Here is a 27,670-nt window from a genome sequence, read left to right as displayed (position 1 = left end):
CTGTTGGAACTGTGGTCCATTGACTAGCAGCAGTGACATCATCTGGAAGCTTGTTAGAAACACACAACCATTCCCACTTCAGTCCAGCTAAATCAGAAACTATGTATTAACAACAGATGATCTGTATGTACATTAAAGTGTGAGAAGCACTGACCTTGATAACTCGAAGTTTGAGAGTTAAAAAGCAAGAGTGAAAAAAAAAAAAAGTAAGGGTGACCTTAGTAACTCAGTCCTTTATTTAGAAGTTATTAAGGTTCTCTCAGGAGTGGGGTAGTGGGGCAATGGGAGCAGTTCATTCTGGATGTGGGCAATTTTTTAGAACTTAGACAATCATCAAAAATAATAAAACTTCAGAAGAATGAGAATGTCATCACTGATATTGTTTAGAACTGTTGGTGAATGCTAATAATTAAAAAATACTGATTTTAGTCAGTTTATTATGGTTTTTATATTTTCTACATTCAGTCCATTCCCTTATTGCTTGCACCTGTGGTGGACTAACCTCATGACCTCACTCTTTACATTGTTTACAGAACTTTTTTGTTGTTATTGTGTTTTTCTTTTGTGATACCAATTTTTTTTCTCAAGTTTTTATTTAAATTCCAGTTATTTAACATACACTGTAATATTAGTTTCAGGTATAGAATTTAGTGACTCATCAGTTACATACAACATCCAGTGCTCATCACAAGTGCCCTTCTTAATACCCTTCACCTATTTAACCCATCTCCTGCCCACCTCCCCTCCAGTAACCATCAGTTTGTTCTATATAGGTAAAAGTTTGTTTCTTGATTTACCTCTCTCTTTTCCCCCCTCTATATTTGTTTGTTTTGTATCTTAAATTCCACATATGAGTGAAATCATATGGTGTTTGTCTTTCTCTGAATGACTTATTTTGCTTAGTATAATACTCTCTAGCACCCTCCATGTCATTACAAATAGCAAGATTTCATTCTTTTTTATTGCTGAATAATACTTCATTGTGTGTATGTGTATATACACACACACATATAATGCATGTGCACACACGCATGCACACACACACACACATATGATATCTGTACTTTATCCACTCATCAGTTGATAAACATTTGAGCTTTTTTCATAATTTGGCTATTGTTGATAATAATAATATTGTTGATAATATTAATATTGTTGATAATGTTGCTATAAACATCAAGGTGCATATATCTCTTTAAACTAGTCTTTGTGTATCATTTGGGTAAATACCTAGTAGTGGAATTGTTGGATCCTAGGGTAGTTCTATTTTTAACTTTTTGAAGAACTGTCATACTGTTTTCCAAACTGGCTGCACTAGTTTCCATTCCCAACAGTGTAAGAGAGTTCCCCTTTCTCCACATCTTTGCCAACACCTCTTGCTTCCTGTGTTATTAGTTTTAGCCATTCTGATTGGTGTGAGGTGATATCTCATTATAGTTTTGATTAGATTTCCCTGATGATGAGTGATATTGAGCTTCTTCTCATGTGTCAGTTAGCCATCTGTATGTCTTCTTTGGAAAAATGCCTATTCATATCTTCTGCCCATTTTTAACTGGATTATTTGTTTTTTGGGTGTTGAGTTTTACAGGTTCTTAATATATTTTGGATACTACAAAAGACCCCAAGTAGTTAAAGCAATCTTGAAAAAGAAAAGAAAAGCTGGAGGCATTATAATTCTGGACTTCAAATTATCAAATTATCAAGACAGGATGGTGCTGACACAAAAACAGATGCATAGATCAACAGAACAGAATGGAAAACCCAGAAATGAACCTACAACTGTATGGTCAACTGATCTTTGACAAATCAGGAAAGAATATCTAAAGGAAAAATTCTCTTTTAAAAATGGTGTTGGGAAATCTGGATAGCAACATGCAAAAGAATGAACCTGGACCACGTTCTTACACTATACACAAAAGTAAATTCAAAATGGATGAAAGACCTAAATATGAGACAGGAAACCATCAAAATACCAGAAAAGAAAACAGACAGTAACCTCTATGATATTAGCTGTAACAACTTCTTATTAGATATGTCTCCTGAAGGAAGGAAAACAAAAGCAAAAATAAACTATTGGACTTCATAAAAAGCTTCTGTACAGTGAAGGAAACAATTAATAAAACAAAAAGGTAACCTATATAATGGGAGAAGATATTTGCAAATGACATTTCTTTTGTGGTACTATTTTCACTATATTTAAAAAATGATACTCATTGTGGATAGAAAATGACCATTATGGTAGCGGAGATCTTCTAAGAATGATCCAATATCATACAAGGAATGGTCAGCAAGCCTGGAAAATTCAGGGAATATTTCTACATCCCCTGACTTTTACCTGAATATTCGTCCATAAAATTGGTTCCATAAAATGGCAATTTCTAGATCCATCATAGGGAACCGAGTAGTGGTGAAAAGGAAATTAGAATGGTCTGAAGAGGAAATTAGAATGGTCTGTTCGCATATGTTACTTTCAACCTAGACCTTTACTTCAAGTCTTTAACAGTTCTTCCAGTGCACCCAGGTGTGCATGTGAACATGGAGGATGCACAGAGTGATTCTGTTGCATTAGGTCTCTCTGATTAAGCTTTTTGCTTTTTTTTTTTTAAACAAAAAAGGAAACAGCTGTTTTGAAACATTTAAAAACTGTATCCACCCTTGACAAACAACATAGATTTCTGAGACATCTTTTTTATGCCAAATGAAAAGATCTTTTGAAATCAGAAAAGAAGAGTTAGTTTTACTCATTTATTTTTATTTTTATTTTTCAATACTTATACAACTTTAGGCATTTATATTTTCCTTGTAAATCAAGTTGAGGGAATTCATTGCTTGTGGAGCAAAACCATAGCACTTTCAGGAAAATAGAGAAAGCAGTCGGTGTGAATGCTTTTCAACCAGGCATGGTCAATGCTCTCCAGCTTTGGCTGCAAAGAGAAGGTGTGTTTTAGAAAGAAAGCCCCCGCATGAGTTCTACTTACTCCAGGGGAAGTTATCACCAATGATGGACACGTACTTTCACTGCCTCTTCTGCCATTTCTCTCTCCTGAGTGAAGACTTTCAATCATGGGTACTGAATGTGCCATGACATACATTTGAGATAGAGTTATATATGTGGGCTATTCATCTATCCTTTCAGCATTGTATCTATTATAGAGGATGTATGTTGCATTTGTTTTATCACAAAGAGGCTCTGTCAACCTCCTTTTATCTCACCCAGCATTTTAGAATATATATATATATGTGTGTGTGTGTGTGTGCGTGTGTTTGTGTGTATACATTGCTCACAATAAGAGGGTGAATGAAATGGTATTGCCAAGTGGTGACCTCTGTTTACTTGTTCCAGCAAAGCCAATTAAAAGAACATTATGACCATTATTAATGAATAATTGTGTTGTAATCAATAGAGAATATTGTCTAAAATGTGGACAAATATGTTGATGATCATTCCTTATAATTATTACAGATCTGCACATGAAGAATCACCCACAGATCTGCACATGAAGAGACACTGTTCAAAAAGAAGGTAATTTTGTGTCACAGGATATTTGTTTGGGGCTAGTCTGGAATAGGGTTTGTTTTCCTGGAAAGATCAGAGAGAGGATCACTATCTGTAAAACTGACCAAGTGACTTGCAGTTATGTTCACTCTGAATAATTAAATAATTCAAAAAATAGTTTTAAACAAATAATGGATCACCAAAACCTGTTTACAAACAATTGAGAAAAGGATATAGGGTTAAGTGATAATCATATATAATTGTCAAGAATGGCAACTGGATTAGCTAACAAATGTTTTGCTATAAATATTTACCTTAAAAGCAGTGATGTGTGGCCTTTTCATGAACTTAAAAAATATTGTAAACCCAAGGCTGTATTCATAAACTCTTCTGACAACTCCTTTATGCCAGAAGTAGAAATAAGAACCACCTGGGAGGAGATGCATAACGCATTTTGAGTTGTAAAGTTTTTTATTTCATTTTGTTTTTAAATTAAAGTCTATCAAAGCTCCATTCATACATATAGATTTAAAAACCACTGCATGGGGTCCTAGAATGTTTGTACTTTAAAGGGCTTTGGGATCATAAATATTTTTGAGGAAGGGATATTCTGTAGGAAGATCAGCAAGGACCAAAGGGTAATGCACAGCCTAGAAATCTCTCTTCTTTTCCCCTTCTCTGAATTTAGTGCTACTTCTGATGTGATATCTGGTTAATATAAGGGAGAGGTGTGACTTACCCTCTTTTAGATCTGTCAGTGGCCTTTATTAATGTTTCACATCCTCTGAAATTCCCACTGAGTCAGTCTTTTGAGTAAAATTGGGTTCTCATAGCTCATAATAAGATGAACATGTTTGGTGTTGTACGAAAGTTTCCTTGACTTCATAACTGAATATGTATGTACCTGTCAGAGGGGAATGGCTACATACAGGTAGAAGAATGAGGGAGAGCGAATACTGGAATATCTGAAAAAGCTAGATAAACATAAGGGAGCACTATAATGCCATCAGATGAAGGCAGTGGAGCCCTCCATATAAACTGTATATGGTATAATGTGTGTTCACTGGCTCTCATGCATATTTATTCAACATTCTTTGAACAAATATTACTGAGGGTCTTCTTTGTGCCAGAGTCTATTCTAGACTTTGGAGATAAGCAGCACACCAAGGAGGCAATGTCCTTGCCTCACAGGGCTTACATTTAGTTTGAAAAGTCAAAGAATAATTAAAAATGTAAAATAAATAAATAGGCTCCATACCAGATGATAAAAAGTTCCAGGAATGTAATTATAGCAAAATAAGGGTGAAAGAGACAAGCATGAGTGTGATCTAGTATATGAGGTCTTCAGAGAAGTTTTTCTGACAAAGAGACATATGAACATATCTGAATGAGTGATAAAAAGATACATGTAAACAAATGGGAAAAGGATATTCTAGGCAGTAAAAAAAAAAAAAAGAAAGACAATAAGTGAAGTCATAAGTCATAAGTGAAGACGGAGTGATTTTATTTGAAAAACAAGACCAAGGTAACTGGGTTGAGTGAGCTGAGGAAAGATAGGTAGGAAATGAGATCAGAAAAACCCAGTGGAATGGCCAAAAGCACATAATGTACATTTTAGAATAGCTTTTTGGGGCTCAGGTTCTGTTGAAATAATTTACTACATATCTACTCCACACTAGCAGATTAATGAGTATATGCCTCTGCCTTCCTGGAGTTCACAGTATTGAAAGTGAGAAAATAAGAACATAATTGCAATACATTGTGATTCATTGTGTGTGTGTGTGTGTTTTGTTTTCTGTTTTTTTTTTTTTTTTTCTCTAGGTATAAACCCAAGTTGCTAGGGCAGACTTAAAAGAATGCGTAAAAATTTTCCTGGTGCAGTCATGGGAGGCTAATTACAGCACATAATACATAGGCTGAACTTTGAAGAACAGAGCAGAACTTGTCAGGTGACCAGTTTAATGAAAGTATTCCAAGCTGCCTCAGTGGTTTGTTTAAATGTACAAAGTCATAGGAAATCACTGCAGTTTGCCCTTGAGTGATGTAATGGAAAAGCAAAAAAGCACTCGAGATAGACAGTGTCTGAATATTGTCTTTGAAACACAGAACACTCCTTAATTTCCCCTGCAAATGGGGATTAATAATCACACCTATCTTGTCAAATCATTGTGATTAGTGATCCTAAATGTGGTATGCCTGGTTTATATTATGTAGCAGTAAATCCTAGTTATTATTTTCATATAGAAAACTCTAATATTGACAATAGGCACAGGTTTCATTTCCTTATTTTATTCTCAGACATTGTTCAGAATGTGAAACAGCATGGGTACTCATGAATATTCGGTATACAACTGAATGAACTGGCATAGTTAGTTTCCTTTCGACTGAAATGGTGCAGGTGACAGAAGATAAAGAACTGGATGAAGACAATGGTGGTGGACATAGGAAAAAGACATTTTAGAGATGTTTAAGAGATAAAAGTGAGAGAATTTGTTACTAATTGGATATGGGTGAGAAAGAATCAGGTTGAAAACTGAGTGACTGGATGAAGGGTAGTCCCTTTCACTAAAATGGGATAACTGGGAGCAAAAGGAAGTGGTTTAAGTTGTATAAGAGAAAAAAAATGAGGTCAAGCTGACTTCATAGTTTTGAGATATCTACAGACGATGCAGGTGAAAAAGCTTAGAGGCGATCAAAAATAAAGTCTGGTTTGCAAAAGAAGGTTCAAGCAAGATAGATACACTGGCAGTAATTGAAACCTTTTTATGTGAATGAAATTTGGTAAAGATATTATTACAGAAGAGGGAAGAGAAATGTAATTATATATTCCAGACAACATTATAATTTAAAGTGCAAACATAAAAAGGAAGATCACTTGAATCTCATGACATCACAGAGAAGTTAGGAGAGCCATGAGAAACTGGTATCATCTCATAACTTACTTTTCTTTGTATTTGTATAAAAACAGTAGAAAACATAGTTTGATATAGCTTAAACAGTCTCTTACTGAAGGACTCCCTAACTTAAATCACCTTAATCGCACAAACTCTAAGAGCTCATAATGGTGTGTGAGAAATGATCAATGATAGTAAGATTCACAATTCAGAAGACAAAGTTCTGTTTGGTTTATATGATTTAAACATTATGAGATCATTATTTCTCATTTTCTTATTGGGCATTCAACTTAATATTATTCATTATGTAATGAACAGACAATTCAGATAAGTGATTATCATTGTTGGAAAGTTTTCCTGGTAGATATCATTTATATCATCTACTCATTTTCAATCTCTATTCAGTTAGATATCATTTAAAGTTGTTTTTTATTATTATTGCTTTCTCATTATGCTTGGATATACTCTTTGATACTAATCCAGAGAAGGTAGCTACTAACATTTTTTTAAAGATAGTTGGGAGATCTGTAGCCAAACAACTTTCCTATCACAGCATTCATTCAGTAATTTTGTCTGAACATTTCCTCAGTGGTTTAAAAACCTTTCTTTTTTTCAGAATGTTATATTTTTCTATATTATTTTAGTTGATTATAATTTGGTGTTTCAGTGAATTGGGACTGAAGTTCATTATACTGTATTGTTTTGCTGTAAAGAGTAGCAACTATGGGAATACAAGCAGGCATTCCATATTCAAATGAAAAGTACAATGCTGGCATGATTATTATAATGTGATCCAGATCTCTCTAAACATGATTTTACAAAAGCATGGTTGGAAAAATCCAGGTATCAGTGAAAGCAAACTTCAGTATCATGATGCAAAGGCCTCTATTACTGACCTAGCATTTATTTTGACATCAGAGTTAAAGACATGAGCACAATATGTTAAATGTCCTGAACTGCTTCTGACTAAATCAAATCAACAATCATACTAAGTGGGCAGAAGGTCCTTTCATTGTTTTCTCTATGAAAAAAAAAATTCAGAATTGTTATAAATTTTATGTTTCTAAGTAGAACCTATCTTTAGTATGTTAATTACAAATAAAGATACACTAGGTAAAAAACATTTTGATTTGCTAGAAACTGAGAAAAAAGATTGTGCTGATCTATAATAAAAGCAAAAGATATATAAGAGAAAACTGCAGATAAGCTGAGGAGTTGTGAGTTGTGATTTATAGAAAAATTTTGAAACTGAAACTTTATGAACAGGATCTGGAAAAGAAAATTATGTGCTGAAGAGTTAAATATTTCAAAATAATTTTCATTTTCACCTGTCTGGATATTCTAAACAAAGTGTTACAAAGTTATTATTAGGGGTGCCTGGGTGGCTCAGTGGGTTAAGTTGCTGCCTTCAGCTCAGGTCATGATCCCAGGGTGCTAGGATCAAGCCCCGCGTCGGGCTCTCTGCTCAGCACGGAGCCTGCTTCCCTTCCTCTCTCTCTGCCTGCCTCTCTGCCTACTTGTAATCTCTGTCTGTCAAATAAATAAATAAATAATATAAAAACAAAACAAAACAAAAAAACAAAGTTGTTATTAATCATTGTCAGGGAAATAAGCCTGGGTGTGTTGTATATCCTAAAAGGAAGAAATGTGTTCAATACAGTATTATTTTACCTGAGAAGAATGGGACATTTAAGCCAACTATAGATATCAATGAACTAATACAAGAAATGAGATTATACCTCAGAAGCAAGCTATGCTCCTCTGGATAAGAGGATAATATAAAGAGGGGAATGTAGGGGAATTACGCCTAAGACATGCCTGCTGAAATGTTGGAGTCTTTGAGTAAAGCAGGAGGGCGAAATTTGTTATACCTATATGAGATTAATAGTTTTTCCAAACTTAATCTAGGAAAGACATTACTTAATTAAGTTACACATCTTCAATTTCTGGAGAATCATCTGTAACCAGATGGGTTTTATTTTGTTTTCTCATTTTTAATGGAGCTGGGAGAAAATACAGTGGCCAGTGAGAGCTGAAACTTCAAGAAAAATTTGGCCCTGGGAGCTTCTCTCCTTGAAAGGAGTCAAGAGCCTGAAGCTCCAGAGAGTATACTTCCATGATGTGTGTGGAATAAGATTAAGTGATTTGGAAGACAGTAAGACTGCTGGCAAGGTAGCAGAAAGCCAAATATCAATGACGTAATTTCTGCCCTGTGACAATACCTAAATGTAAGCAAATTTCCTAAACATTACAAAATGCCAAATTGATTTATTCTCTGGGACAGGCTAGGAGACATAGCTCAGCACTGGATCTCATCCAAGAGCGGGTGTCCCCTAAACATTATTCTAAAAGTAACTATAAATTCTGGAAAAAAATCATCTAAACAACCACCACAAGAGAACTCCAGTGATTAAACCAAAGCCGGATGGATTTGGATGAGATAAAATCTGAAGCAATCAATAGACACAGGGTGAGGCCCTCCTCTAGTGCTGTGCAGCTTCACTCTGAGGGGAGCTGCAGTCACAGAAGAGAGGAGGCACCAGATGCTTAAATTCTAGTATAAAAACATGCTGCCTTTCAGGCCAAAAAGCCCAGACAGAGGAGTCTGGGCTTAACTTCAGTTCCCAGGGCATTTTATGGTTCATGGTTTTGTCTTCTATGGAAGAGACCATTGCTTATCCAATTTCACAAATACTTTTTTTCTTCTGTTTTTTTTTTCCCCCTAAGAAATTTATACTTTTAGATTTTAAACTTAGGAGTGTATATGTATGCATATAATATGTGTATATATTTATACATATATATACATATATGTGTGTCATAAACATGTGTCTTATAAATATATTATGCATAAAATAATAAAATATAAAAATATCTAAAACAAATCCAAACTAATGACCATTTTACAAAATTCCTGACCAGTACTCTTCAAAATTCTCAATGTCATTAAAAACAAGGGAAGTCTGAGAATATGTCATAGTCCAGAGGAGCGCTTGATGACTAATGCAATGTGATATCTTGCATGGGATCCTTGGACACAAAAAGAGCGTTAAATAGGTAAAACCCCAAAAAACTGGATAAAGTCTGACTTTATTCAGTTAATAATAATGTGTTAAGATATTTCAAGAATATATCATGTTAAAACAAAAATCAGATAATTTGGATATAATGTCTATGGAAACTAGTATCTTCACAAGTTTTCTGTAAATTTAAAATTTTTCTAAGAAATAAAACTTATTACAAAATTTAAAGAATAAATCATCAATTCTCCAATCATGTTAGAAATTTTATATCCATCTAAATAACTGTTAGGAAACACACACACACACACAAGCCAATAAAGAATTACAGAATTTAAATAATTTTCAACCATTTCAACTATTTCAATGCAATAATTGATATTTGCAAAACTTTACAAACTGCAGAATGAAGCTTTTTTTCTTAAAAATATAACCACAGTTTGTGGAGCGCTTGGGTGGCTCAGGCAGTTAAGCATCTGCTTTCAGCTCAGGTCATGATCCTAGGGTCCTGGGACAGCTGGGCATCAGGCTCCCTGCTCAGTGAGGAGTCTGCTTCTCCTTTTCCCTCTGCCCATCCCTTTTCTTGTGCTCTCTTTCTCTCAAGTAAAGAAATAAAATCTTTAAAGTGAACAAACAAAAAAATAATTACACAGTTTGTTTCCCAAGATAGACTATAAGCTGAAAAGTAATACAGGTCTTAATAAATTTCAAAGGTAAAATCAGAACACAATACAATTAAATTTGAAATACATAAATATCAGGTATCTAGGAAAATTCCAAAGAATATGCAAACTTGATAATACATTTCCGAAAAAAATCACATGGGTAAAAGAAAAAGGCAATAGAAATTATTTTGAACTAAATGGTAAAGAAAATACAGCAGATCAAAATGTATGGAATGCAGCTAAAGAAGTGAGTAGAGGTAAATGTATAGTGCAAGTTCGTAATACATAAGAAAAAAAGCATAAAACCAATGTTCTAAAACTTTACATTAAAAAGCTGGGGCAAAGGGGAGTAAAAAAATGTAGGAAGGAGGAAATGATTTGCAGGAACAAATGAAATAGAAACAGTCACACAATGGAGAAAGTTATCAAAATAAACACTGGTGATGTTTCTTTGAAATTGACAATTGGTTAAACTGCTCAAGAAAAAAATGAAGATATAGATATATAGAATATGAAGACATAGCCTAAGTCCACCTACAAACTTCTATATCCAAAATGCAAATGGATATACTGATGGACTTGGAAGACAAACACACATAAAAATAAAGTCCTGGCACTAGACATAGGACCAGTAAAAATGTTTTACTTATGGGGCGCCTTTGGCTCAGGTCATGGTCTCAGGGTTCTGGTATCAAGCCCTGTATCAGGCTCTCTGCTGAGTGGGGAACCTGCTTCCTCCTCTCTATCTGCCTGCCTCTCTACTTGTAATCTATGTCTATCAAATAAATAAATAAAATATTTTTTAAAAAATGTTTTATTTACCAAAACTATAAGCATTAAACCCTTGGTGAAACTTAGAAGTTAGGTGCAGAGTTGAGGATTGGGGCAGAAAAAGGAAATTAAGATACCAAATTTTAAGGCTTAAGTGGGAAGGCATGATGAAGAAGAATGTGTAAAATGTCTTGAACATGTTTCTTGGTTTATTTGGCATAAGTATAAGAAAAGAGAGATATATTTTTATTTTTATTTTGCAGCAGAGATTCTTATAATTGACCCCATTATTATTACCTATTTAGTTTTAATAAATACCTTAGAGTTAGTAGAGAAAATTCTCAGCTATTATCTCCATTTTCTAGCCTTCTTGCTATTAGTTGTGACCTATCAATTAAGCATGTATCAGCCAAACAAATATGAATAGAAGTGATACGCCACTTTCAGAGGAAACCTCTTAAAAAACAAATGACTCAATTTCCTTTTTGTCTGCTTATGGACTAGAACTTTACCTAAAAGTAGTATAATTACAGATTGTAATAAGTTTCATAAGGAAAATAAAGACAATTAATGCAAGGGAATATAGTCTAGATAGGATGCATTAGGGAAGGCCTCTCTGAAATGATATCTAGTAAATACCTAATGTGAAGAAGATTCTGGAGAAATAAATTTTTAGGCAGAGAAGGCAGCAAATGAAAGACCTAGAGACTGTAACATATCAGCTATCTTTGAAGAAAAGAAAGGAAATCCATGTGGCTAAAGCTTAGGGTAGAGGAAGAAGCATAAGAAGTGAGGTCAAGAGAAATGAATCAAGGCTAAGATTTTATTCTGTTTATCAATCTTTTGGATCTTTTGGGCTTTAGGCATATCTATTTTTAAATTGCATCAATAGGATTATTTTCTCTCAATCTAATTTTTAAATGATGAATGATCTGTGAGTTGCTATAATAACTGCTAAGTTTTTCTATATCACCATATTATACTGTGTTTTACCCTTACAAGTCATCTTCTTTTTTTTTTTTTTTTAAGATTTTATTTATTTATTTGACAGAGAGAGAGATCACATGTAGGCAGAGAGGCAGGCAGAGAGAGGGAAAAGCAGGCTCCCTACTGAGCAGAAAGCCTGATGTGGGCCTCAATCTCAGGACCCTGAGATCATGACCTGAGCAGAAGGCAGAGGCTTAACCCACTGAGCCACCCAGATGCCCACAAGTCATCTTCTTTATCTCCATTTTCCTTTCCTTTTGACCTGTTTCTGGTTGAAAAGTTAAAAATTCTACCTGAGGATATTTAGTGGTTATGGTCTCATTTTTACTTTTTTTGATTGTATACTTTACTAAAAGAAATAGAAACTTGGAAATCCACTCTCTTCTAGAGTAACAAAAAAGTCTTAGAATGTTTTAATTCAAATCATTAGTATATATATGCTATCAATATTTTTCATTTCACTTTGCTGCTGTATTCCCAAAAGTCATCATAATTATTATGATTATATTATTCAAAACATCCTTATTTAGATTTACTGACATGTTTATCATTATATTTGTTCAATAGTCCCTTTTACATTCTATTTTTCTTCCTGAGTTCTTTTTTTAAAAAAAAACACATTCTCTATTAGTTTTTTCATTAATGGGTTCTGATAATTTGTCTGCTCTTTTACTTGCTTAAATACTTTAATTTCATCCTGATTTTTGAATAATAATTTAGTGGCATTTGTAATTCTAGACTATTAAATATTTTTCCACAGTCCTTTTAGTCCAGTATCGTATGGACTATACTATTCTTGCAGTTAGTAATTATTGTTGTTGTAGTAATTATATTACTATATTATTATTGTGAAGTTAGCTGTCAGTCTAATTGTTTTCTATTGGTTAGAAACTTTTATTTCCTTCATACTTGATCGTAAGATATTAACATTGTTTGGGACTACTGAGGACCACATACTATAATAGAAATGAATCTATTATTTATTTTTAATTTACCTGCAAGAAAATGTCTTCCTAAGTCTGAGGATTCATGTCTTTCCTCAAGGTACCATTATAATTCTGAGGTCAAAGCACAGACTGGCAAAGGAGCATCACCCTTCCTTAGGCAGATCCATCAGCCTGGTGATAAGCAAACATAAGGCCTGGCATAGAAACTAAAGCAGTCTTTTAGGGGAAATATACACAAATCAAAACATCTCTATTGAATTACTCAATAAAATGGCATTATAAACAGTAAAAACTTTCTTTGAACTTATCTATATCTTGCAAGAAAAAGCAACTATATAAGGAATTAAAAATATATGTCAAAAAACAGTTCAGAAATATGTGTTTTAAGACAATATAATAAAATATTCTTAGGGAATCAGCAAAACCTAAACATTCACAGATTTTTGTGGTTCTGATGATAATTCAATTGCTTTTCAAATTACCCTACAGAAGTCAATTAATATTCCCTGGATATAGAGTCTCTAATTTTTTTTTCTTAATTTTTATTTTTTTTCCAATTTATTTATTTTCAGAAAAACAGTATTCATTATTTTTTCACCACACCCAGTGCTCCATGCAAGCCATGCCCTCTATAATACCCACCACCTGGTACCCCAACCTCCCACCCCCCCACCACTTCAAACCCCTCAGACTGTTTTTCAGAGTCCATAGTCTCTCATGGTTCACCTCCCCTTCCAATTTACCCAAATTCCCTACTCCTCTCTAACGCCCCTTGTCCTCCATGCTATTTGTTATGCTCTACAAATAAGTGAAACCATATGATAATTGACTCTCTCTGCTTGACTTATTTCACTCAGCATAATCTCTTCCAGTCCCGTCCATGTTGCTACAAAAGTTGGGTATTCATCCTTTCTGATGGAGGCATAATACTCCATAGTGTACAAGGACCACATCTTCCTTATCCATTCATCCGTTGAAGGGCATCTTGGTTCTTTCCCTAGTTTGGCGACTGTGGCCATTGCTGCTATAATAATTTTTTTTTTTTTAAACAACTTAACATGTCGATTTACATATACCAGGAAAGCACTTAACGATTTTGTCAAAGATAATGCAAAAACACTTCAGGCAACCAGATCCTAAATTTTATATAATTTTAAAAGTAATGTTTTTTGAGAGGATTACCCCTGTACAAAAATTGACTTACTTGCTGTGCTGTTAATTGGACACAGTAAACTAGAGAAAATAGCTTACTGGTGATCATTACAGTGGGAAGCTGTTGTGATCATCAATATGAGATAGCTATGTCCAGGGGGAAAGACGTGCTTTTAGAGGTACAGGAATGTTCAGAGTTTGAGACATAAACACACCCACACACGCACGCACACACAAGAAGTAAATTCCACCGAATGGGCTCAGTTAATAGGTATGCAATCAGATTTCTGATGAACGGGGTGCTTGGGTGGCTCAGTGGGTTAAAGCCTCTGCCTTCATCTCCGGTCATGATCCCTGGGTCCTGGGTCCTGGGATCAAGCCCTGCATTGGGCTCTCAGCTCAGCGGGGAGCCTGCTTCCTCCTCTCTCTCTGCCTGCTTCTCTGCCTACTTGTGATCTCTGTCTGTCAAATAAATAAATAAAATCTTTAAAAAAAAAAAGATTTCTGATGAGCACCATGAAAATTTCAGATACAATACTGTTCGGCTCACTCAACATTAAAGATTAGAGAAAAACCTTGAAAAAACTGTATTCTAGAGCTGCTGACCTCTTCAGGTTACCTCTCCCTTTCAGTTTTTCAGAAATATGCATATTTATAATATGAGTATTTGTGTTCTTTAATGCATGTATATTTTTATCTATCTTCCAGTCTATATATTACCTATCTTCATGTTGTAAATAAATTAAAAATATTGTGCTCCATTGTGCAGAATTTCTTGACTTTCAACAATATCTGATAAGTTTACCAAATTAAGCTACCTGTGTGACAACACATGGCTAAATATATTTTTAGTCAAAGGTTTTCACTGCTGAAATTTTCATTGCAAAATTCCCACTACACTGAAAATGGTGTAACTTTCAACTGAAGCCTAAGTTAGATAAATCAATGACATTTCACACACTATTTTTGCATTTCACACTAAGTGGGAAAATATCCCACTTAAATTGAGTATTCCTTGATAATTTATGTTCAATAATGTCTAAATAAATTAGAGATTTGCAGGGAATAATCTTATCTTTGGTATCAATTGGACCCTGATTTGTGACCCAGTATGTGGTCTATTCTGGAGAAACTTCTATCCCCAAACTACTAGAACTCTTACAGTAATTCAGTAATGTGGCAGGATACAAAATCAATACACAGAAATCAGTTGTTTATTTATACATTAACAATGAAAATATAGAAAGGGAAATTGAGAATTGATTCTATTTACTATAGCACCAAGAACCATAAGATACCTTGGAATAAACCTAACCAAAGAGGTAAAGGATTTGTACTCAAGGAACTACAGAACACTCATGAAAGATATTGAAGACACAAAAAGATGGAAAAGCATTCCATGCTCATAGATCAGAAGAATAAACATTATTAAAATGTCTATACTTCCCAAAGCAACCTATACTTTCAATACCATCTCAATCAAAATTCCACCAGCATTTTTCAAAGTGCTGGAACAAACAATCCTAAAATTTGTATGGAACCAGAAAATGCCTTGAATAGCTAAGGAAATGTTGACAAAGAAAAACAAAGCTAGGGGCATCATGTTGCCTGATTTCAAGCTTTACTACAAAGCTGTGATCACTACTACAGCATGGTACTACCATAAAAACAGACACATAGACCAGTAGAACAGAGTAGAGAGTCTAGATATGGATGCTCAACTCTATGGCCAAATAAAGCAAGATAAAATATCCAGTGGGAAAAAGACAGTCTCTTCAATAAATGGTGCTGGGAAAAGTAGACAGCTCTATATGGAAGAATGAAACTTGACCATTCTCTTACACCATACACAAAGATAAACTTGAAATGGATAAAAGACCTCAATGTGAGGTAGGAATCTATCAAAATCCTAGAGGAGAACATAGGGAGCAACCTCTTCAACACTGGCCACAGCAATTTCTTTCGGACATATCTCCAAAGGCAAAGGAAACAAAAGCAAAAAATGAACTTTTGGGACTTCATCAAGATCAAAAGCTTCTGCAAAGGAAACTCTTCAAACTCAACACACACAAAACAGAAAATCACGTCAAAAAATAGGCAGAAGAAATGAACAGACACTTCAAAGAAAATACACAAATGGCTATCAGACACATGAAAAAAATTTTATCATCATTAGAAATCAGGGGAATTCAAATCAAAATCACATTGAGATACCACCTTACACTAGTTAGAATGACCAAAACTAACAGGAGACAGGAAACAACAAGTGTTGGTGGGGATGCAAGTTGGTGCAGCTATTTTTCCAAGTTGGTGCAGCCAATTTTCCACTGGAAAACAATGTGGACATTTATTAAGAAATTAAAAATAGAGATACCCTATGACCCTACAATTGCACTACTGGGTATTCACCCCAAAGATACAGATGTAGTGAAAAGAAGGGCCATCTGTACTCCAGTGTTCATAGCAGCAATGGCCACAATCACCAAACTATGGAAAGAGCCAAGATGCCCTTCAACAGACAAATGGATAAAGAAGATATGGCCCATATATACCCATGGAATACTATGCAGCCATCAGAAAAGATGAATACCCAAGTTTTCTATCAACATGGATGGGACTGGAGGAAATTATGCTAAATGAAATAAGTCAAGCAGAGAAAGTCAGTTATCATATGGTTTCACTTACTTGTGGAGCATAAGGAAGAACACAGAGGACATTAGAAGAAGGAAAGGAAAAGTGAATTGGGGTAAATCAAAGGAGGAGATGAAGCATGAGAGATTGTGGAATCTGAGAAACAAACTGAGGGTTTTTGAAGGGGATGGGGGGTGGGGTGAACCTGGTGATCAGTATTAAGGAGGGCACATATTGCATGGAGCACTGGGTATGGTGCATAAGCAATGAATTTTGGAATACTGAAAAAATAAAATTTAAAAGAAGAAATTAGAGGTTTATTTTAAGGGATTACTAGAAATGTTAGTGCTAAAACCCATTTAGAAAATATTATGACATCTTACTGTGAAATGCAATTATAAATATCACACAATCTCATTTGACAGATGCTTATTTCAATTCTTCTTAATTAGATATGCATTAATTGCTAAATCTATGAGGATATCTGTGTGTGTGTGTGTGTGTGCGTGCATTATGAGAAGATTGTTCTAGTTCCTTGTTTAGTATCATGGAATTATCTAGAAAATCCTGTCATGTATTTCCTACCACAGGCAAGAAAGAGTAAAATTCATGTCTCTTATCCCAAATCAAAATCTTTTTTTAAAGATTTTATTTATTTATTTGACAGAGATCACAAGTAGGCAGAGAGGCAGGCAGCGAGAGGAAGGGAAGCAGGCTCCCTGCTGAGCAGAGAGCCCGACGTGGGGCTCAATCCCAAGACCCTGGGATCATGACCTGAGTTTAAGGCAGAGGCTTTAACCCACTGAGCCATCCAGGTGCCCCCAAATCAAAATCTTTAAGAAACTAAAGACATTTGCTATCTACCTACCTATAGATATATACATAAATTTAAATTAATTTATATATATATATATATATATACACATATATATTTTAGTATATATTAGAAGGAGAAAAAAGTGATTCAATCTCGGATGCTCATTTTTCTCCGAAATTTTCTTTAAGACTTCATCATCAGCAGGGCACCTGGATGGCTCAGTCACTTAGGTGTCCAACTCTTGACTTCGGCTCTGGTCATGATCTCAGGTTCTGCACTCAGTGGGGAGTCGGCTTAAAGATTCCCTCTCTGGGGGCGCCTTGGTGGCTCAGTGGGTTAAGCCGCTGCCTCCAGCTCAGGTCATGATCCCAGGGTCCTGGGATCGAGTCCCATATCGGGCTCTCTGCTCAGCAGGGAGCCTGCTTCCTCCTCTCTCTCTCTCTGCCTACATGTAATCTCTCTCTGTCAAATAAATAAATAAAATCTTTAAAAAAAAAAAAAGATTCCCTCTCTGGGGTACCTGGGGGGCTCAGTTAGTTAGGCATCTGCCTTTGGCTCAGGTCATGATCCCAGGATCCTGGGATCAGGTCCCACTTCGGGCTTTTTGCTCAGCTGGGAGCCTGCTTCTCTCTCTGCCTGCTGCTCCCCCTGCTTGTGTGCTCTCTCTCACACAAATAAAGTCTTTAAATAAAAATTTTTTTTAAAGATTCTCTTTCCATCTTTTGCTGCCCCTCCATCTGCTCTCTCTGTCTCTAAAATAAATAAATCTTTTTTTTTTTTTAAAGCCTCCATCATTAACAAGAGTTGAAGACTGAATAGAATGGACATGTGGGAGCTGAGAGGGACTCTGATTTCCAATTTTTTGCTGTCTTCCTTTACTTTTGTTTATTTAAACTATCTGTAGTTCTCTCACCCATTCCAATGCCCTTGCTTCATATCTTCTTACCTCTCTGTCCCTGATAAAAAAACATTATCTTTTCCCCAACCTCACTTAATTCCATATTGTTTGTCCTTGGGGGGGAAACACCTTCAAAAAGTGTGCATTTTCTTTATCTGTGATCATAACTTTCTTTTTTTACCCCAAAATACAGATGAAGTGAAAAGAAGGGGTACATGCACCTCAAGCTTCATAGCAACAATTTCCACAATACCCAAACTGGGGAAGGAGCCAAGATGTCCTTCAACAGATAAATGGATAAAGAAGGGACTCATATATACAATGGAATATTACTCAGCAATCAGAAAGGATGAATACTTACCATTTATATTGACATGGATGGAACTGGATGGTATTTTACTTATGCTAAGTAAAATAAGTTTATCTGTGATCATAACTTTCTACCTTGAAGAAAATAAAGACACTGCAGATATAGGAAGATGGTAAGGCTGACTCAAATTGTTTTCACAGCTATGGAAAATGTCTGATGAAAGTCCTTCGTGCACTTAGACTCACAGCACCAAATGTCTCATATGAGTGGTTGGGTTCATTATAGAATAGAATCTTTTATTGTCATAAATGAATTGGCCATATAGCAATCATGTTGTAGTTAAATTAAGTTAGCTGACTAGGTAAACTATCTATAAAACAGATAAAGGACACCATCTACCTATTTTGAAATTTTTAGAGTTTCTTGTTATATCTGTGTTGTTATTTAATATTGAATGTATCTGCAGATACAGGTAGCGAATGTATCTGTATTTAATATTGAATATAACTTCAAGTTGCATAATAAAAGATATTCACATTTATTACTTCCCAAACAATAGTTCCTTACACTTAAGCACACTAATTTCCTGTTTAATTCCTAACATCCAAGAGAAAACATTTTTTTTTAATTTTGTAAACCAAACTAAGAACTCCCATCACTCTAAATAAGTGGCATTCCAAAATGTATGAAGTTACCACTTAAAGTGTTTCATTTAAATGTGACCAATTCAGAATATTAGTACCTGAATATGAAATATATGAAACATGAAATAAATGTCAGTCGATACAGGACAGAGTCCTCAGATAAATAAAAATTTAGCTTATTCCATATCTCCTTGAATTTTTAAAGGTTAACTTAATTGTGTTCTTGTCATCTTCAGCACATTTACAACTGCTGAATTCATTGTCAATAATGAATATATATATATAATATATTAATATATATATATATATAATAATAATATAGCAAGTGTGATCTATCTTTTCCTAGAGTTGGTTTTCTTTTGAGTTCAGAGTTAACCACTCACAAAGTGGGACATAATAGTATTATACATTTTAGTAGCCATGAAAACTGGTACATAGAACATTATAAACAAAATGATATTTTAAGAATAAGTTCCAAACTTTGCAACTCAGTGATTTTGAGTCCAACAGGTTTAGATATTTTTTTTTCCTTCAAAGTGAGTCTCTCTATATTTGAAAAAAATAAAAGGATACAATCAAAAGTTAGTAAAGTTGGGAAGAGAATTTTGGATAAGAGAGACAGTGGGGAATGTTCCTGAGTCTGTTATTAACTTATGTGTGACCTCCACTAGCTTTTCAGTTCTTTATTTTTCCCATCTGGACAACATTATTTGCCTCCCTTGCTGGAATCTTGTGAAGCTTAATTAATGTTTGTGAACCACTTTGACTTCCACAGCTGGAGGATGTGGGCAAATGCAAATTATTATTGTTGTTATTTATTATTTATTGTTTTCTATGTAGACTTAGTTCCAGTCTCTGCAGTCTTACCCCTTGAGCCTTGGAGACAAATTAATAATAAATGCAGTGCTGGTCCTTCCGCAAATACTGTAATGGCTCAATAAGAAACAGTTAAAGAAATGTTTTACCCTTCTATTATAAGAGTCACAGGAGTTAAAAGTTAAAATAAAATTATTGGAAATCTCACAATTTTAATCATATTGACCAATTCTCTTTTACTATGAATTACCAAGGATTTTCATTGCATGCAGCATTTTTTTTTGCATACAGCATTTTTATTCCACTGAGATAATGTCGTTTTAGACTGGCAACGTGTCTGCTTAATTCAGCTTTGTTCAATATACAAAAATCAAATTTGAAATGATTGTTTTATATATTGCGGCACTAAAATCCTTTGAGTTTACATTTCTAAAATGTTTACCTTCTCTTCAAATGGTTCATATTCCTTTTAAATTATGCTTTATAAATATTGAATAAATATTGTATGCTCTTTTATTAGAAATATTCTTGTAGAAAATATTTTTAAAAAGTTAACTTTTTTATAATACATGATAGGAAAAATGGAGGCACACCACGTACGTCTTTCACAAAGACTACCTTTTCTTCCTAAGAACAAACTCTTCAATTTATGTTTAGGTAATTCTGCAGATACTCCCTAATTTCTGGGAAAATAAGGCCCTGCATCCTCAGAGGATGATTAAGACCTGTGAAAGCGAAACATGACCTCTTTGCCAGATACTCACTGTCACAGGTTCCCTTGATCCTATAGTTGTCATGTGCATAGCCAATGAGGTAAAAGTACTCTGATAATCTTCTGGGAAGATTCCTCTCTCTTTTAATCAAGATATAGTCCTATCTTTCCTTTCTTAATAAAAGGACAGTACAAGACTTTATGAATGCATTTTCTTAGCCATCTTCTTGCCAGAAGAGAAGGAAGAGAATTTTTAATTTTTATTTAACAAAAACCTACTGTTTAACAAGCCCTTGCTCATGTAAATAGATGTTTTCTTATGATAAATATTTTTATCCTGTAAGCTCTTCATTTTGTCAATTTTCTGCTAGATACTGAAGAAAACAATCTCAGCTAATATACTGTACTTGAGTATACCAATCCTCATTAATTTTCTCCATACTTCTATAGCACTTAATAGTCACTACATATAATTTAGTGTTAAATTATATAGTTATTTTATTGTTTGGCATTTGTTTTTATATGTCTCCCAGACTAAACTGTAAACCCTTGAATGTGGAAGACCTATTCTAAACTTCCTATACTTCAAGCCAATCTTTGCACAATGTTGGCTCATAGAAGTCTCTCTCTCTGTATATATAAATATATTTAAAGATTGTATTTATTTGAGAGAGAGAGGGAGCAGAGGGAGGGACAGCAGATAACCCACTAATCAAGGTGCTGATGTAGGACTGGATCCCAGGACACTGAGATCATGACCTGAGCCAAAGGCAGAGGATTAACCAACTGAGAAGCTCAATATATTTTAAAAAGGAAGTGTGTGTGTGTTTGTGTGTGTGTGTGTGTGTGTGTGTGTGTGTAATGTTTTTCTTGTCTTAACACTCAAAATTCTATCATGAATTCTCTGAAACATAGTTCTTTGCCATGTTCTGTTATTCCTTTGTTTTCTTTCCTTCTCCTTCTGTTTCCATGGCCTACCCATAGGAGTGCAAAAAAAGCTTCATTTTTGGTCTTAAAGGCTTTTGCTTCTGTGCTCTGTTCCTTGAAGATTGTATTCAATATGCCTCTCATTTATTTTATGCAAAATGACTGTTATATGATAGTCTCACTCTGACCTCTATCCTGAATATCTATTGGGCAATCCCAACACCTTGCAATCGGTACTTCCCACTGACTATGAAATTAAAGTCTTATTCTGTCTTCAGTCACTGCAAGTGAAGTATTATCTCCCTCCTCTGAATTTCTCTAACTTTATACTTGTACCAGTATTGCTTGTATTAATAATTTATCACCACCTAGATTTAAAACTTCTGAGAACAAGAACTATGTCTTGTTAATCTTTACCTTCCACCTATTACATCTTATATAATATGAAATCAATAAAGGCTTGAATGAATATATGCTTACTTTATTCCAACATAGAACTATGTTTTGTTGAAAAATCAGTTACACTTTTTTTCTCTTTTTGTCTTTGAGGGGTTTTCATCTTTTTTTTACATAAAACTAAGGAAGGTATATTTTCATTGATCTGCTTAGTATGTAAAAATTCTGTTTTCTAACTTCAGTATTAATATAGTTTAATTAAAATTTCCTTGTGTTTTTAGCTTTTTTCAGTACAGAGAATTATATTTTACTAAGAATATGTATTTTTGTAAACTTGTACAAAGAAATATCAGTATTATTTTATCACACTTTATTCTGAGGGTGAAAACTCCACGCATTTATTTTAAGAGAATTAAAAACATATGTCCACACAAAAATTTGCACATGAATGTTTATAGCAGTACTATCCATAATGGCTAAAAAATGGAAACAGCCCAAATTTCCAACAGCTGATGAATGTAAAAACCAAAGATACTCCAGGATAGAGATAAATAAAGAACTATCTTTTCCCCTTTTGTATCATTTGTGATTTTCCCACCACTGGCTGAATTAGAAAGGAAACTGTTCCAGGCTGTTGGTGGTTTTTTGTTTTGTTTTGTTTTGTTTTTAAGTTATTAATCTTTAAAGAACAAGACAAAATTGAATTTTAGTGCATATGTGTTTTATACAAAATTCAGATATTTCTTTTATGATAGGAATAGTGTTGAATATATAGAAAGTGGTGGATTGATTCATAAAAACCATAGTAGAGCCAATCAAAATTATATATGAAAATTATTTTGTGCTTTCTACATGTAAGTCATTGTGCTAAAACGTAAGGAGAAATAGGGGTGCCTGCGTGGCTCAGTTGGTTGGGCGGCTCTTTGGCTCTGGTCCTGATTCCAGGGTCCTGGAATTGAGCCCCACATCAGGTTTCCTGTTCAGCAGAGAGCCTGCTTCTCTCTCTCCCTCTGCCTGCTGCTCTGCTTACTTATGCTCTCTGTCTCTCTGTCAAATAAATAAATAAAATCTTTAAAAATATTAAAAAAATAAAAGTAAGGAGAAATCGGATATACAGTCTGGCTTACAAGACAGAACAATTCAGGTCTATGAATATAGATTATTTATGTCAATATTTGAAAGGACCCAGAGGAAATAACTTTGGGATGAGGGAAAGTTCTTGTTAACAGATAATTAGTGATCACTCTGTAAGAAAAGGATGATATAGTTCAGTCTATAAGATTTCGAAGATCAATCTATAACAGAAGGAGGATAAAAGAAAGGGAGGGTGAAGAAAAGGAAGAGGAAAAGAGAAAGACAAAGGAGAAGGAAAGAAATAAATGGAACAGATGTTTTATATGGAACTTTCCAGCAATATCTTTAATCAAGCCACAAATTGAAATATTGAGCTACATTCTGTTCTCCTAGGAATTCAGCTGAGAACATATTACCTGAGGAGGTTATAGTCCCCTCAGGTCATCCAAGATAGACCAAGAGTAATTGATACTTGCCTAAGGATAGTATCCAAAGAATAGTGCTCCAAATACTGCTAAATTTGAGCATTCTGCTATATTTCTCCTGATAAAATGCTCCCTCACATGTTAAAAATGCTCTAAGTAATTGATGAAAGGTCAAATAACTCTTCTGAATATAGGAATTTATTAATTTTTCAGTTTATTGATTTATTGAACATATCACCCACAGTTCTATAATGGTAAGGTCTTAAATACAGATTTTGAAACATAAATTAAATTTCATGAGTGATTCACTTGCTTTTTGTGACATCAGATTCTCTAATGCCAAGGTAATAAGTGTTATGTTATTGAAAATTCAAAGTCAAAAATCACTTATTTCAGTCACAATTCAAATCTCTGATATCCTTGTGTCTCCCTTTCTGTTTCTAGTGAGTCTTTTAAAAGATTTAAATCTTTTTTTTTTAAGATTTTATTTATTTAGTTGACAGAGAGAGACACAGCAAAAGAGGGAACACAAGAAGGAGTGGAAGATTGAGACGAAAGCTTCTCAATGGGCAAAGAGTTGGATGCGGGGCTCAATCCCAGGGCCCTGGGATCATGACCTGAGCTGAAGGCCGATGCTTAATGACTGAGCCACCCAGGGGTCTCTAAAAGATTGAATCAGAGATAAACAACTTATCTATAGTTCTCCATCTATGTCTTCTCTTTACCTAAACCAAGTAAGACTTTCTCTTACACATGATCTCTATGGATTTTCATTTCTCAGAGGCTCTCTCTTCTTCAGAATTGACATGCTGGTGAGTGTTCAGTCAGGGAGGTGAGGTGATCTAATATTGATTGGCATTACACAGTGACATTATGATCAGCATCAGGTTAAAGCACCATAGAGGGTGGTGATAAGCCAATCTGATATTTGATACTTTGCTACCTGGAAAAGGACTCCTTATCCTATAACCCTGAAGAGGCTCTCCTATTTCCTTTTTCCCCATTATCAGCTTTTGACCAGAGACATGGAAGATAGGAAGAAATATCAAAAAGACAAGAGTAGACTCTATGATAGTTATTATGCCAAAAACTCTACTGGTCATTTTCACACAGTTGCAGTTAATTAACTGAGTTGTAGTGAACTGGGCAAGAAGAGGAGATGAGAGAGAGAGAGAGAGAGAGAGAGAGAGAGGATAGATATATAGACAGATATAGTAATAGATCTTTTATTTCCAACAACTGTGCCATCTCTAACCATCTCCCACAGTCTCTGTCATGGTCCACAGATCCACACAGGAGCAGTGCCATGAGCAGCCTTAGCCTTTCAGAGCTCCATGTAGTCTTCTATGCTCTGCCACTGTAAAGACCTCATTATCTTGTATTCACCACAAGACTGTCTATTCCTTGTGTCCTTACCTAGACAAATGGATAGACTGTTGCATAAGGAGGAATTGGGTGCATGACTAACTTCAGAAGTTAATACTTTGAAACTCTGGTTTCTAGAGAATCCCTAGCTAATAATTCAGTCAGCACTCTACAAGAACTATCTTATTTACAAATAATATAAGAATACCAAAACATTAAAGAAGTCCAGGGTTTTTTTTTAAACTGTATATCTTATAAATATCATTTTATTTCAACTGATATTTCATTAAAATATTTTATTTCAGCCTTGTAATAAATGGTCAATTTATCAGATTGGTTAAGGAACATCAATTCTGGAACCAGACTTCCTGGATTTTAAACCCTTCGCTGTTATTTTATTAGCTGTGTGAACAATGAGGCACTTCTCAGTGCCTCAATTCTCATCTATAAAATGGGAATAATAGTAACACTATGTCATAAGGCAGTTGTGAGGAATAAAGAAGTAATACATGTAAAGCCCTGAGGATAAATCTTCTTAGCACACAGTAAGCACTATGTAAAGGCTAGATATGGTTATTACTATCTTAGACTTTTCTCTGAAAATATAAAATAATCATAATTATCATTTTATTTTTATTATTCTAAAGTATTCTAAAATGGTCTTTTCCTTTTCAACTTATCACACTCTTATTATTTTATAAAGAACAATCTATTCCTTAGACTTTTAAAAAGTGAATATTAAAAATAGTGAACAAATATTATATGTTTAACTATACACATTATTTTTACAGATTCTCCACCCACCACAACATCCACTAAAATGACAATATATCAAAAAAGTAGGAAAAAATCTCATTCATCACAGAAAATCAGAGAAGACAACTATTATGTACAGGAATTTCAATTAATTTCTGCAAGATATATTAGAAATAAGACAGTTTGAAGATAGTAGAAACACTTTTCTCAAAATAAACCCACTAATAGCCCTAAGTTTGAAGTGCTAGGTCAAAATTCTACTTATTTTAAATGTTACCCATATAAAATTTTAAATTCTTACAATCATATAAGAACAAAATCTTATATATATTTCCACCACAGCCATGTTAGGTATTAAGCAAACTCTAAGGATAGTGTCATCCAATCAAATTCATGTAAATCAGAATCTTATCCATCAAGCCTTACTAAATAAATTTAAAGATACTAGTAGTCAAATAACTCAGAAGAAGCAGAGAAGGGTAAGGAACACTGAGAATCCCTCCTAGGTCTTTCCTTCCTGCATGGTCATATACCTCTAGCCCAATATAGATGAAGTCTTTCAGTGAGGTTTTCAGGGTTCCTCACACAGTATAGAGAATTTAATTTAGTCACATCTCTGTTTTATACCCCTAGAGAATTGTATTTTCTGCATGGCCTTTTCCCGGGAGTCATGTCTTGCAGATTTTGTGTTCTATTTGCTATTAATAAACTTATCCAGGGACTTTTGCTATGGGCATTTTGTCGACAAAGCCTCTTCCTTCTAGCAAATATCATTAGTTTATTTACCCAGAGGTCCTGTAGACAAGAAAATTAGACCAGGTTACCTGCCTTCTTTTCTTCTCTTTTGGTGTATCCCTAAAGTAAATTAAGTAAATTAATTTCTATCCAACTGCTTTAACTATTTCCTTAAATCATATTTTCAGATTGCCTTTTCTCCCTGGTGTTATGGAATGACTGCAATCAGATTTATAAAGTAAGAGTGAATGTTTGCTGTTTTAAAATAAATAAACTGAGGTACAAAGAGATTGGAATCTAAGATACCTAACTGCCAGAACTAACAGTCCTTGGACTCTCAGTTTAGAGCCTAATCTCCCAGTCAAAAATAAAACAATAGCATTGCTTGGTGGTTCAGTTGGTGGCCCATGGCCTCTGCTCAATTCTTTGCAGTCTATGTTTGGCTGTTTCAGTAGTCTAAAGGGAGCCTAACAGCCAAGAAAAGATTCTAAATCTAAATTAGATTCTAAATTTCCTGAATTTAGAATTTAAAATTTAGAAAAGATTCCAACTTTTCCAGACTCAAATGGTGAAAACAAACCAACCATTAATGGGTTTGCATGGAAAGAATAAAATTATATCTTCAAGTAATGTGGGAGCATTATCCTTATAACAGGTCCAAGATACTTTGATCAATAAAAATAATGTTTCATTTCAAAGGAAAGAGTTATCAGTTATGCATGCCCTGGCATGAATTTAAGGTCAAAATTGGTTCTTTTAAGACAGCTGTATTAAAATTGTGTATCTAATTGTGTAAGAAAAGACTGCTTCACTTGTTAAGGAATTTTCAAGGGTTAGAAAGAAGTGGTCAAGAAGGTTGAAATGGAGCTCTTTGGCCCTGGTATTCAAGGACCCTTAGAGTCTGCTCTGTCTGAAAAGGGATTTCATCACTCCTGACCCTGCCCATGTGCATAAATAAGGACACAAAGTTTGTCAATGTGAGAGCCCTCAGGAAAGAGTGTACTTGAAAAGAAAATTGAGGGAAGAAAATTGTCATTTTAGAAAAATAGGAAATAAAAATAAGACAGTCTTGCCTCCTCTAAATAGCTTAAGAAAAAGAGATACAAGAGTGAGAAATACATATCTATTTGTACCTCATGCCTATCTCAAAAAGAACCCTTAGGCTGGGAATACTTTGGTCATCATCAGTATTATCAAGCAGTATCCCTGGGGTCAGAATGAAATTATTCATT

At 34.4% G+C, this 27,670-nt stretch overlaps 1 pseudogene; it reads left to right on the top strand.

Moving 5' to 3' along the window:
- Window positions 1–27,670, top strand: part of LOC122900539 — a 141,391-nt pseudogene that overhangs the window by 26,541 nt on the left and 87,180 nt on the right.

This window comes from Neovison vison, chromosome 1 (genome assembly GCF_020171115.1).
Source record: "Neovison vison isolate M4711 chromosome 1, ASM_NN_V1, whole genome shotgun sequence".
NCBI classification, from domain to species: domain Eukaryota; kingdom Metazoa; phylum Chordata; class Mammalia; order Carnivora; family Mustelidae; genus Neogale; species Neogale vison.
Note: the sequence above shows the minus strand (reverse complement) of the source record. Positions and strands in the feature narration are given on the sequence as shown.